Source organism: Triturus cristatus, chromosome 12 (genome assembly GCF_964204655.1).
Source record: "Triturus cristatus chromosome 12, aTriCri1.1, whole genome shotgun sequence".
Taxonomy (NCBI): Eukaryota; Metazoa; Chordata; class Amphibia; order Caudata; family Salamandridae; genus Triturus; species Triturus cristatus.
The window spans coordinates 805,159,475-805,172,732 of NC_140595.1; the positions used below are offsets into that span (position 1 = coordinate 805,159,475).

The 13,258-nt window shown below is 42.8% G+C and overlaps 1 protein-coding gene across 2 annotated transcripts in view; it reads right to left on the reverse strand.

Annotated features, from left to right (window-relative positions):
* LOC146782913 (N-acetyllactosaminide beta-1,3-N-acetylglucosaminyltransferase 4-like) overlaps positions 1-13,258 on the reverse strand; it is a 231,286-nt gene that overhangs the window by 186,128 nt on the left and 31,900 nt on the right. The window contains exon 1 of one of the 2 annotated variants that reach the window (XM_085637674.1): positions 11,401-11,478. The exons of the other annotated variant lie outside the window; for it this stretch is intronic. The gene's annotated coding sequence lies outside the window, so the exon portion shown is untranslated. Of the gene's footprint in view, positions 1-11,400; positions 11,479-13,258 lie in introns of those variants that run through there. 2 annotated transcript variants of the gene reach the window in all.

Below are 13,258 nucleotides of genomic sequence, written 5' to 3' on the forward strand. Positions count from 1 at the left end.
CTCTGTTTACATGTGCAGACCCCTACTCCCTCCCTCCTGGCTTGTCTGTTCCATTGTAATGCCCCTGATCCGTCCCTCCGGCCCTTTATGGTCTGTTATGCTGCAGCTTTCTCTCCTGTCTGTCCATTATGGTCAGCTAGCTACCATTGCCTCTTGCCCCTCTGTTCTCTGTTGTCCATGTGCATGGTCCTGTCCCCTCCCTCTTGCTTTCTATGGATTGTTGTGCTGCACTCCCGTCCCGCATGCCCTGTGTGGTGTATTGTGCTGCTGCAAACCCTGATGCCTGCCCTGCAGGGTCAGTTTGGTGCACCTCTCCATGTCACTCCTGTCCTCTGTTATCCAAGTCCATGTCCCTACCCCATTTCCTTCCATGATCCAATGTACCATACTTGCGAACATTTTGAACTTGGTAAGAGGGAGATTTTGAAAAAAAACTGGGGTATTGATTTTCCCCTTTGAGTTACATTGAAAAAGAGGAGATTGTAGACAGGAGACAGATCAAATAAAGCCCATTTGAGCTTAAAAACATTGGACGTTTCCTGGCTGAATCGGGTCTGTTGGCATGTATGGTTGTACTACCATTGCCTCTTCCTTCTGCGCACAATGGTCTATTACATTGCCACAGCCTCTTTTGCAAGTCCTGTATTGTTGGTTTGTTGCCCCTGCCCCCCTTTCCATTGCCCTTCATAGTCTGTTGTGCTGCCACGGCCCTTTCTGCCTGCTCAGTGTGGTTAAATTGTAGCCTTTGCGCCCTCCTACCTGCCTTCAATTTTCAGAGTCCGTGCCGCTGGCCTCTGCCTCTCAACAGTATCCTAATGAACAACTAGATTGCTAACATTCTATATTTATTACAAAAGTGTGGAACGCCTGACGTCATCTTGATGTAATCAAAACGGTAATACCTAGAGCATTTCCTTTAGAAATTACATATATGAGAGCGTCTTATTGGCATCAAAATTATGGTTAGTGCTCTAAAAGACTAAAATAAGGACATATTTTCTGAGTTTTCAAATAGCGACAAAGCACTTTTAAATTATTTGTTATCTTTATGTTTTTTTATCCAGTTGACCACTTGATTAAATGTTGCACTTAGGGGAGAGGATGTGGTGTTACTTCCAGAACTGCAGACTTTGCAACTGGGGAACCAGGTTGGAGTTTCTGCTTCAGCTCGACATTCTGTGATTCAGGTCAAATCACTTAGTCTCCCCATGTCTACAATCAAAATGAATTTGTTCTTGTGTGATGTAACCAATGCTCATGTAAAGCACTCCAATACCTGACAAGTCTGCACTATATAACACTGCAAAAACAAAAAATAATAAGTGTTTTGCACACTTCTGTCATTGGGCTATATTTGGGCTACATCTGGGTGATTTTGGGCTACATTTGGGCTCTTTTGTCTCCGGTGGCCATCTAGGGAGATTTATTTGTTATGAAGTTTCCTAATTTCCTCATGTACTGCAGTCTCCTCAGTAGGAAATGCTTTCAGTTTTTTACTTTGATTCCATCATGAAGGTATTCAGATATGTCACACATTTGCCATAAATTCTGAATGTTAGCACTCTAGTTGCTCATTAGATCACTGTAGTAAAACTACTGTTCACCATGGAAGTCTTCTCCTGGTATTAAAAGTGCATGTTTCAGTCTGCATGTCAGAATTTCTTAATGAAATAGAAGAGGATTTGAGAAGTCACTCAAAATGTGCCCTAATTTTTCTTTCTTCAGCACTAATCATAATTTCTATGGCAAAATGAACCCCCTCATTGTGTTCCTTTTTAATTTAAATGTTTTAAGTGTTACCAGTTTATTCCAATCAAGATGGCTTCAGGTGTGCCATACTTTTGTCATAAGTAAGACAGTAAGCGCTCTAGTTGTTCTTAAGAACACTCTGGGACATTCTGTCATTGGGCTATACTTGGGCTACATCTGGATGATATTTGGGCTACATTTGGGCTCTTTTGTCTCTGGTGGCCATCTTGGGAGATTTATTTTTTATGAAGTTTCCTAATTTCCTCATTTACTGCAGTCTCCTCAGTAGGAAATACTTTCAGTTTTTTATTTTGGTTCCATCAAGAAAGCATTCAGATGTGTCACACATTTGCCATAAATTTTGAATGTCAGCAGTCTCGTTGCTCATTAGATCACTGTGGAAAAGCTACTGCTCACAAGGGAAGTCTGCTGCTGTTATTCAAATTTCATGTTTCAGTCTGCATGTCAGAATTTTTTTATGAAATAGAAGAGGATTTGAGAAGTCAAAATGTGCCTTAATTTTTCTTTCTGCAGCACTAATCATAATTTCTATGGCAAAATGAACCCCCTCATTTTGTTCCTTTGTAAATTAAATGTTTTATGTGTTACCACTTTATTCCAATCAAGATGGCTTCAGGTGTGCCATACTTTTGTCATAAGTAAGACTGTTAGCACTCTAGTTGTTGGTTAGAACACTCTGGGACATTCTGTCATTGGGCTATACTTGGGCTACATCTGGGTGATATTTGTGCTACATTTGGGCTCTTTTGTCTCTGGTGGCCATCTTGGGAGATTTATTTGTTATGAAGTTTCCTAATTTCCTCATTTACTGCAGTCTCCTCAGTAGGAAATACTTTCAGTTTTTTATTTTGGTTCCATCAAGAAGGCATTCAGATGTGTCACACATTTGCCATAAATTCTGAATGTTAGCACTCTAGTTGCTCATTAGATCACTGTAGTAAAGCTACTGCTCACCAGGGAAGTCTGCTGCTGGTATTCAAAGTGCATGTTTCAGTCTGCATGTCAGAATTTTTTTATGAAATAGAAGAGGATTTGAGAAGATAAAAATGAGCCCTAATTTTTCTTTCTGCAGCACTAATCATAATTTCTATGGCAAAATGAACACCCTCATTTTGTTCCTTTGTAAATAAATGTTGTAAGTGGTATCACTTTATTCCAATCAAGATGGCTTCAGCTGTGCCATACTTTTGTCATAAGTAAGACTGTTAGCGCTCTAGTTGTTCGTTAGAACACTCTGGGACATTCTGTCATTGGGCTATACTTGGGCTACATCTGGGTGATATTTGGGCTACATTTGGGGTCTTTTGTCTCTGGTGGCCATTTTGGGAGACTTATTTGTTATGAAGTATCCTAATTTCCTCATTTACTACAGTCTCCTCAGTAGGAAATACTTTCAGTTTTTTATTTTGGTTCCATCAAGAAGGCATTCAGATGTGTCACACATTTGCCATACATTCAGAATGTTAGCACTCTAGTTGCTTATTAGATCACTGTAGTAAAGCTACTGCTCACCAGGAAAGTCTGCTGCTGGTATTGAAAGTGCATGTTTCAGTTTGTATATCAGAATGTTTTTATGAAATAGAAGAGGATTTGAGAAGTCACTCAAAATGTGCCCTAATTTTTCTTTCTGCAGCACTAATCATACTTTCTATGGCAAAATGAACCCCCTCATGTTGTTCCTTTTTAAATTAAATGTTTTAAGAGTTACCACTTTATTCCAATCAAGATGGCTTCAAGTGTGCAATACGTTTGTCATAAGTTGGACTGTTAGCGCTCTAGTTGCTCTTTAGAACACTCTGGGAAGCTGCAGTAGAACACAAAGGAATCAACTGACAGTCTCTGCCCTTGTTGGATGTACATGTTTTACTGAGAATGTCAGACTTCATTCTCACATGACTGAGAAAGATAATGTGAATTTACAGAAAATATGCTCTCAGTTTAGCTTATAGATCACCTTCCAAACCTCTGTGGGAAAAGCATGAGAAAATAGTTTTCTCTCAAACATGATTCATGATATCACAGCAGAAGGCTTTTTCACATGGTAAAATCACCTTAGAACACACCACAATTCATAGAATGTGTATGGTACCATCAACAAATGATTTGTAATGTAACTAAAGTCTTAAAACCTTCTATTAACTGCAATGCTTTTTAATGAGGTGCTATCATGTATATTGGTCCCAAGATGGCTGCCAACACTTCTTGGATGAAGTACTGACAGCCAATCTGATCTCACGATGAGATGTGTGGTTAGGCTCCGCCCAGATATATCTATCTTTTTAACTCAAATTTTCTCAGGAACTACTAAACGGATTTACACCATTTAAGCAAAAGGCACGAGTCTGAACTGAGGACTACCTCTTTGCCAAATTTGGTGTAATTCCGTTCAGCAGTTCGGGCTGTGGCTGCGTCAACAGGTCCTATGGGAAAATGCATGGGGAAAACGAGTTTTGGGACCCCCCTTTTTTCTCGGCCCCCTCTTGATGAATCAATGTGAAATTTTCAGGATAGGAGCGGACCGCAGCTGGCCAAAAGTTTGGAAAAATTCGCGAAGATTCATCAATCAGCGCCAACGTTATTCCAAATAGAATGTTGCGGATTTCCTATGGAAAATAGGTCCTAACTATAACTACCTACTGGCGACTGCCAGTAGGTAATATATATGTATATATATATATATATATATATATATATATATATATATATATATATATATATATATATATAATATATATATATATATATATATATATGAAAAGAACTTCGTTGTTGCTGCCACATACACTGGAAGGACGAACACAGACCCAAAGCAATTCAGTGCGTGATGATTTTTTAATCCATAAGTGCACCACGTACCACCATGACGCGTTTCGGCCTCAACGCGGAGGCCTTGATCACATGACGCCTGAGGTAAAGGCCAAATTATTTAAAGTGCCAGTGTCTACAACACGGGATCTATGGGCCAATAGATATAAAAGACATATCGATATAAATGCAAAATGTGGCCATGAGACAGTGAGAACTGAATTCGGTAATACAAATTCTTCACATTGTACAAAATCACATCATGTGCAAAATAGCAAAATTGGCAAGGTATTAAATTGCAGCAACATTTGTAAAAACAAACTATGGGCAGCTGTTGGTCATCTATTCGAGTAGTGATATTGAGATTTTTTTAGTGCAAACTGCTAATTAGTTGTTGCTTAGTTAATATAAAAAGCAACATGCCAACTACTCGAATAAAAACAAATGTGCAAATTGAGCAACGTGCAAATTACTGCAAGTGCAAGAAAACGGCATGTCAAAGATGCTCCTCATAGTGAGGTAATACCATCATAATATACAACATGCTAAGGTGCAAATGCCATCAATTTTTAGTGCAAAAAACAGTTACAGTACAATGTTCAAAGTCTTAATGATCACATATTTAGTCAAGAATATCTTCAAGATGCCTCACTAATAACTTCATCGCTTTTCAAGAAACTAAAACGTAATCACACATTAAATGATAGTACATTACATGTAGCTCCCCACTTCATGTGTTTGGATATTGTGTTGGTTGTAAAATATATCAACCTTTCCTGCTAGGAGAACCAGATTCCTAAATATGCGGAATAACTTATACTAAATATCTATTGTTTCATAAATATTTAACAACTGTTACCAAAAAGTAAAAAAGCCTGCGATTATATTGTGTTAGACAATCTAGAAAGTCTCATATCTAATCTGCCCAGAAAGAATCACGCATCAGTGAAATATATATATAGAGAGGAGGCGAAAGGATAAAAATAATTAAAAAAAAGTATATGTTACAAAAGCAACTCAGAAGATGATGTTTTAGATTGTATTGCTATATGCATGCAGACAGCCGACAGGGATAAGCTGCGCTAAAACAGAATTGGGCATCGGAACTAAATCCAATTGTAACCTTTGTTTTAAGTCACAGTCGTCCACTGTCTCCTGGGGTGATAGATATTGTTATAGACAGGTAAAGAGATCTTCACTAGAATTGAGGCCATTGGGGGTCCTGGAGTCCATACACACGCACACATATATATCCAACAAGTTTCAAAGAAATAGAACGCACTCTCGAAGGATTTGGTGCAAGGCAGAATGCTCTTTAATGCTCAAACGTATATATATATATATATATATACACACCGTTTCCGTTAAAGCCTCTGAAGAGAAGCATATGGAGCTTCAAAACGTGTCAGGCAAATCCACTACGGAGCGGCTCCTACAAGCAGATCCCCGTCCCTACCTACACATAAATCAAGCTGCTGGTCGAGTGCTACTTACAGGTGGACAACCTTGGAGCAGAATAAATATATATATATATACATATATTATCTACTGGCGGTCGCCAGTAGATAGTTATAGTTAGGATCTCATTTCCATAGGAAATCCGCAACATTCTATTTGGAATAACTTTGGCGCCGATTGACGAATCCTCGCTAAATTTTCAAAATAGGTGGGGCGCTCCGCTCCTTCCCTGAAAGTCTCAGGGGGATTCGTCAAGCGGGGGCTGAGAAAAAGGGGGGTCCCCAAACGCGTTTTCCCCATGCATTTTTCCATAGGACCTTTAGTCCAAGCTACAGCCCGAACGGCTGAACAGAATTACTTGAAATTTGGCAGAGAGGTAGTCCTCGGGTAAGGGATGTGCCTTGTGCAGGTCTGGTGTAAACCTGTTCAGTATTTCCTAACATTATGCACTGGGTCAGACTGATTTGCATATGGCCATGTCTGAACTGGGGTGGCAGAGTGGGCTAAAGAACGGTGATGGATTAAACCCAGATCAGTTGACTGGGGGCGAGTGCTTGCAATGTTCAACACTCCGTCCATCATTTCCTTTGGTTTTTGGTTTAGATGAGGTACCAAAATTGGCAGTGTGTTTGCATAGTGAGCTTGTGTTAAGGAGGCGCATGTGAGTTGTTTTTTTTTCAGTAGGTGTCTATGGTGTTTTCAGGGTGGGGCTGGTCTGTTGGTTGGTGTGTGTGCAGTGGCAGGAAAATGGCAGTGGGTGCAGATAAAAATGTCCTACAGTGGAGTGTTGGTTGGAGTGGTGGCAGTGTTTGTTTGTGGAGACCATGGTCGAGGGTGTAGAGCTCAGCGATGGTGCATCTGCGTGGGGTGAGATGGCCAGGGGACGTTTCACTGGGTGCAGTCCTGGTGTAGATGGGTGCAGATGAGATTGCCTTTGGTACCCCGTCGCACATGTCCACTGCATGTTCGCGCAGTGGCCTGCATTCAGTAGCTCCTGGGGTGGCCAGAGCTTCTGTTGGCAGGAAGAACTGTGAGTGAGATAACCCAGGTGGGAAAATACAGGTGTGAAAACCCAGGCAGCGGTGATGCCACTGGATCAGGCTGGAACAAGCACGAACTGGAGGCCACGAGCAAGTGGCAAACTGGGTGCCCAAGTGCTTACTCATGCAGTCATGCTGCAGCCTGCATTAGGTAGGTTGTGGTGTAGGTGGGGCTTTTGTTGGCGGGAAGAACGATGGGGGAGGGATATACTAAACAAATTCATACATATACAATATTTTGTTTAATACACAGGCAAAAGGTACACAAAAATTGGTATTTTTGTTTTAATGGGAAAGTTGGAGCGTTTCAAAACTTGGATTTATTTCAAAAAGACAAATTGTGTCTTTGTGTGGGTGCATACTAATGCTTCTATTAAAATCACCAGTTGTCCATACTATTGTTTTCTGTACTAGAGCACCTCCCATCAATCTAGCTAAGGGCATAAAATTCACTTTGAGTTTCCAATTTCTTTTTGAAATTTTCAATGTATCTTTTTTATGTATATGTAGTGTATTTAATCTGCTAATCTGCTAATGTTATTTAATTTTGTAAACACTTGTGTAGCCCCCGAGTAGGTGTCTCAGACCCCCAGGGGCCCATGGACCCTTGGTTAAGAACCACTGTTCTGAGCTGAAAAAGCTGGTCTGGCTGAAAGTGATTTGTGTGATATGTAGCCAATTGGGAGCTGTGGATGACTACACTTTTCATAGAAATTTACATTACTAAGGCGTTTACAAAATCCCTTTCCTTGCACGTGGTGTACATGAAAAGTAAACATGTGAAAATTGTAGATTACTATGTATACGCCTAATCCTAAACTTACAGAATTTCAGTGTCAGAAAATCTGCAGGTTTGGGATTAAGGTGAAAGTGCAAATTATTTCAACTTTTTATGTCATTTGTGTTCCTTTTCTGTATGTAAAAAGCAATGTCCATAGCAGAGCTATCAAGTTTCTCAGACCTCATGCCTGAGTAGAAATGAAATAACCTCAGTAGTTATTCTAGTCCAGTCTTTAGGTCTCGTCTGATGAAGCGCATGCGCTATTGCTTGCAAAATCTTTCGGTAATATTTGTTCATTATAAAAAAAAGGTAAAAAAGGGCGTAGAACCCACCCATTACTTACATTTGTTTGGCGTCATCGCCACTCTCATTTCTTTGCTTCTCCTTGGTTAGCGTATGTCTGTTTCGTTTTCCCATTGTGTTTTTCTCATTTCCTTGGACCATGGGCCCGGAACCTCCTCCGTGTCAAGTGTCCTTCCACTCTTGCTTTTGGGGGCACTTTTTTTTTTACTATAGGTGTAGCACTCCATAAGAGTGCATGTGTTTGCAATTTGTCTATCTCACAATTTGTTGCATGGCCTGTCCCCCTGCGCTCTCCTTTCTTTTTCTTTTGCCAGTGCTTTTTAGGTCTCGCCTGAGACAGCGCTGTCTCTTCGAGACATTTAGTAAGTGGCTTTTAAAAGTGCAACCAGAGGCTTTTGGTGGCCTAAAGCTTGAGTGCACGCGAGCGTGCACACCCGCAGCCACCATCTGCCTTTCTGTCATGGCTCATTAAGCCTCCTCCACCCCCTTGCTGTCTGCTCTCACTACCCCCCTCCCTTCTACCCTCTCCATAGTCTAAGCTGGGCCAGCACGGACCATATAGCAAAGGCTTTGAGAGATTTTCTAAAAATGTGAAAAATGCAAAGCTACACGTGTATACATAAATACATAGAATGGCATCTATGCATCACCCTTCCCATTCCACAGATTTTTTTTATTTTTTAAATCTTGGCGAACCACTTTGACAAAGCATGGTAAAACATAAAAATGGTAGAGAACAGCAAGCGTGGGTTCAATTTCAATTTTAATGTGTGAACCACAGATATACATTTAAGGCTTCTCATCTGCTACTGCTCTCTTATACTTGCATTAAAAACCTGACTGATCGGAAGGTGCATTCGACCATCCGAACACATTCCAAAGCCCTTCTGCACAGAAAACTATCCAAAGACAATTTTACTTCCCACTTTGCGAATCGGGCCTCACAAAAAGCATCCGTTATTGATAAAATGGCTGGCCCGCCCTCCTCCCATATTGTGTGCACATTATATTTGACTAAATTCACTCATTAGCTGAAATAAGAGCCGAGAAGGAAGTTCGGAATCAGACGAACAGTAGCAAAGCACCTGAATGAAGTAACACTTATTTCTTCATCAGAAAATCTAGTTTAACGCAAGTGCCGCCAAATATGTACCTCACGTTTCCATAAATCGCTTGTAGCGACCGAATTAGTTGTTTCGTTGCTCAGTGATCAGCTATCAAGCTAGCTCCACGGCACAGGCCTCCACATGCCGCCATTGGCCACCAGGTCACGTTTACACTCACTGCCCCTAGACACTGCCCTTCCAGCACTCAGGGCACCCCATACCAACTATGCACGCGAACAGAGTACACGACGTTTCATTACTTAACCTGTTAGCTAATAGCACGCATTTTCACACAGCTTGAAATTTAGAAAGTTTATAAAGCGTAACATGCATTAGGAGGGCCTCACACCATTTAGAAGACAAAATCACACGACCTACCACTAAGCTACAATTCTCATTAATTTACACTGTCCAGTCATTTTTCTTGGGAAACCTTTTGCCTTCGTAGACCGCTTCAGGACGGTTTACTTTAGGTTTCATTGCCCATTAATGAAATCTTTATGTGAGATGCTGCAGCGCCCAACCGTGCAGAGGCACAGTCCGTCTCGGTCAGTGCTTCCTGATAAAGACACAGCAGCTCCTGTGAGCTTTACATGTACAGGGGGCCTCGGCGGGGCACCTGGCACACAGACACAGGACCCGCAGAGTATTAACTGACATCCCAACAAAAATACTCATAAGGCATGCAAACTGAGATTCACAAACACCACAAGCTCCCAATAAGGTCAAAGAGAGCAATAGTGCATTTCCTTTATCTTTTCACCATACCTTGATCTATTTTATTCTCTTTTCTGTTTTACTACCTAGACAACGCTCTCTGAATATGTGATTGATAAACGAAGCATATATTTAACTGTTCACAAAGGACCCAGCAAGAGGCCTGGGGGTGGGCCCTGAAGAATATCCCGACAAGCTCAGAATCTGCAAATATAAGCATAACAGAGGCTGGCCAGCCTAAAAAAGTGGCATGGAGTGGGTGGTGCCCTTCATTTCTATTTGGAAGGCCGGTTTCTTCTAAACAAGCATTGGCATAGCCAATAGGTCTCCTTTTGGGACCTTATAAGAGTTTAGTTATCCAGCACAATATCCTTGGTGCAACAACAACTGTTGCATGGCAAAACACTTATAAGGTCCCAAAGGCGAGACCTATTGGCTATGCCAATGCTTGTTTTCTTTGCATTCTTGACTTGCAGGCTTGACTTTCTAATACGATAAACAGGACTACATTGGAAATGGTAACTGGAGGACTTTCGCAGTAAAGTTGAGCACTTCTTCCAAGTAATGAAAAGCCATTTGGAATGTCTGTAGTCACCCAACAAGGTAATACTGTCAGCGTTCACTGCATTTCTAGAAACACACCCCAGACAAACATGTTCCCAGCCCCCCCAAATACAGTGAGGAAAAAATCCACCACACTCATTGGTTTTAAGCAATCAGAAGGGTGATTAAGGGTCAGAAAAAGTATCGAATCTTGAATTAGTAAGTTTGTGAGTTTGTAGAATGCTCCTTCTCCAAATGTTTGATTTTATTGTAAAAGAAAGAAATCTTTGCCCGTCTGTATGCCTCAACCTTATCACTTTAGGGAAAGTAGCAGAATCTTGTTAGGCGCGTTATTCTGACGTGTGTGTGTCCGTGAGTTATTTGTATGTTGCACTGGATATAAAATGCTTCCAAAAACGATATCTAATATTACTACCAATATTTGCTCTTTTAAAGCACTTAAATAACAAGCCTTTCTATAACCAACCCAGTACGGCTAGTTTTGTGGACCTTGGAACAGAATGAAAAAACTGGATCGGTCCCAGCTAGGATTCAAACGCGCCCTTCAAGTTAAACACACAGACCTCATGCAGACGCTTTAACCATCTGAGCTGCCTTCCCAGCTTCTTTCGGTTACAAAACGTACACATGTGTGTCATCAGCCCCTAAATGTAGCCTCCGCTGAGACTGGCATCTTTTTAAAAGGTGGGCGCCTTTAAATCTCGAAACTACGAACTTTTTTAGAAATAACCAGTGAATACAGACACGACTGGGTATGCTGTGCTGTTATTCTAAGTTTTATGTTAGAATAAATTGTATTTTATGTTATGAAGTATCTGTGGTATTTGCATATAGAGTGCAGGAGGGATCTACTCACACAGCTCGCGCCTCTGCAGGATCCGGGGTGCAGGAGCCGAAAACCCGGAAGTGAGAGAGGAGAGACTGCGCCAGCACCAGCCACTCTAAGATAACATCTTAGAGTTTATGAGGCTTACAAGGACCATAAAACAGGAAAGGTTTGTTAAGGGAGGCGCCATGGCAACCAGCTCTGATCTGAGGACAGATGCTAAAAGCCTGAAACACCACCTTTCAGCTGACACTGAAATTAGCAGGTACGGGAACTGACTGACAGAGAGGATGAGGGCTTGCGTAGCGCTTGGGGACTCGGGTTTCCAAGCACCAGCTGAGCGGGGGGTAGCGTCCCATGAACTGACAAACTGACGTCATGATGAGAGGACAAACTGCAGAGAAATGCAGATATTGTCTATGAATGGGAGACGCCTGTCAGGGAGACAGAAGCAGCGCCCATTCAATGTACAACAGTGATGCAGAGCAAGGGTGGTACAGGGGCACTGAAGTACAGCTCCTCTCAGTGGAAGTCCTGGTACTGTCCCAAGGGCCACTGAGGTACAGCTCCTCTCATTGGAAGTCCTGGTACTGTCCCAAGGGCCACTGAAGTACAGCTCCTCTCATTGGAAGTCCTGGTACTGTCCCAAGGGCCACTGAAGTACAGCTCCTCTCATTGGAAGTCCTGGTACAGTCCCAAGGGCCACTGAAGTACAGCTTCTCTCATTGGAGGTACTGGTACTGTCCCAAGGGCCACTGAAGTACAGCTCCTCTCACTGGAAGACTTGGTACTGTCCCAAGGGCCACTGAAGTACAGCTCCTCTCACTGGAAGTCCTGGTACTGTCCCAAGGGCCACTGAAGTACAGCTCCTCTCACTGGAAGTCCTGGTACTGTCCCAAGGGTCACTGAAGCACGGCTCCTCTCACTGGAAGTCCTGGTACTGTCCCAAGAGCCACTGAAGCACGGCTACTCTCACTGGAAGTCCTGGTACTGTCCCAAGAGCCACTGAAGTACGGCTCCTCTCACTGGAAGTCCTGGTACTGTCCCAAGGGCCACTGAAGTACAGCTCTTCTCATTGGAAGTCCTGGTACTGTCCCAAGGGCCACTGAAGTACAGCTCCTCTCAGTGGAAGTCCTGGTACTGTCCCAAGGGCCACTGAGGTACAGCTCCTCTCATTGGAAGTCCTGGTACTGTCCCAAGGGCCACTGAAGTACAGCTCCTCTCATTGGAAGTCCTGGTACTGTCCCAAGGGCCACTGAAGTACAGCTCCTCTCATTGGAAGTCCTGGTACAGTCCCAAGGGCCACTGAAGTACAGCTCCTCCCATTGGTGGTACTGGTACTGTCCCAAGGGCCACTGAAGTACAGCTCCTCTCACTGGAAGACTTGGTACTGTCCCAAGGGCCACTGAAGTACGGCTCCTCTCACTGGAAGTCCTGGTACTGTCCCAAGGGTCACTGAAGCACGGCTCCTCTCACTGGAAGTCCTGGTACTGTCCCAAGAGCCACTGAAGCACGGCTCCTCTCACTGGAAGTCCTGGTACTGTCCCAAGAGCCACTGAAGTACAGCTCCTCTCACTGGAAGTCCTGGTACTGTCCCAAGGGCCACTGAAGTACGGCTCCCCTCACTGGAAGTCCTGGTACTGTCCCAAGGGCCACTGAAGTACAGCTCTTCTCATTGGAAGTCCTGGTACTGTCCCAAGGGCCACTGAAGTACAGCTCCTCTCATTGGAAGTCCTGGTACTGTCCCAAGGGCCACTGAAGTACAGCTCCTCTCATTGGAAGCCCTGGTACTGTCCCAAGGGCCACTGAAGTACAGCTCCTCTCATTGGAGGTACTGGTACTGTCCCAAGGGCCACTGAAGTACAGCTCCTCTCATTGTAGTCCTGGT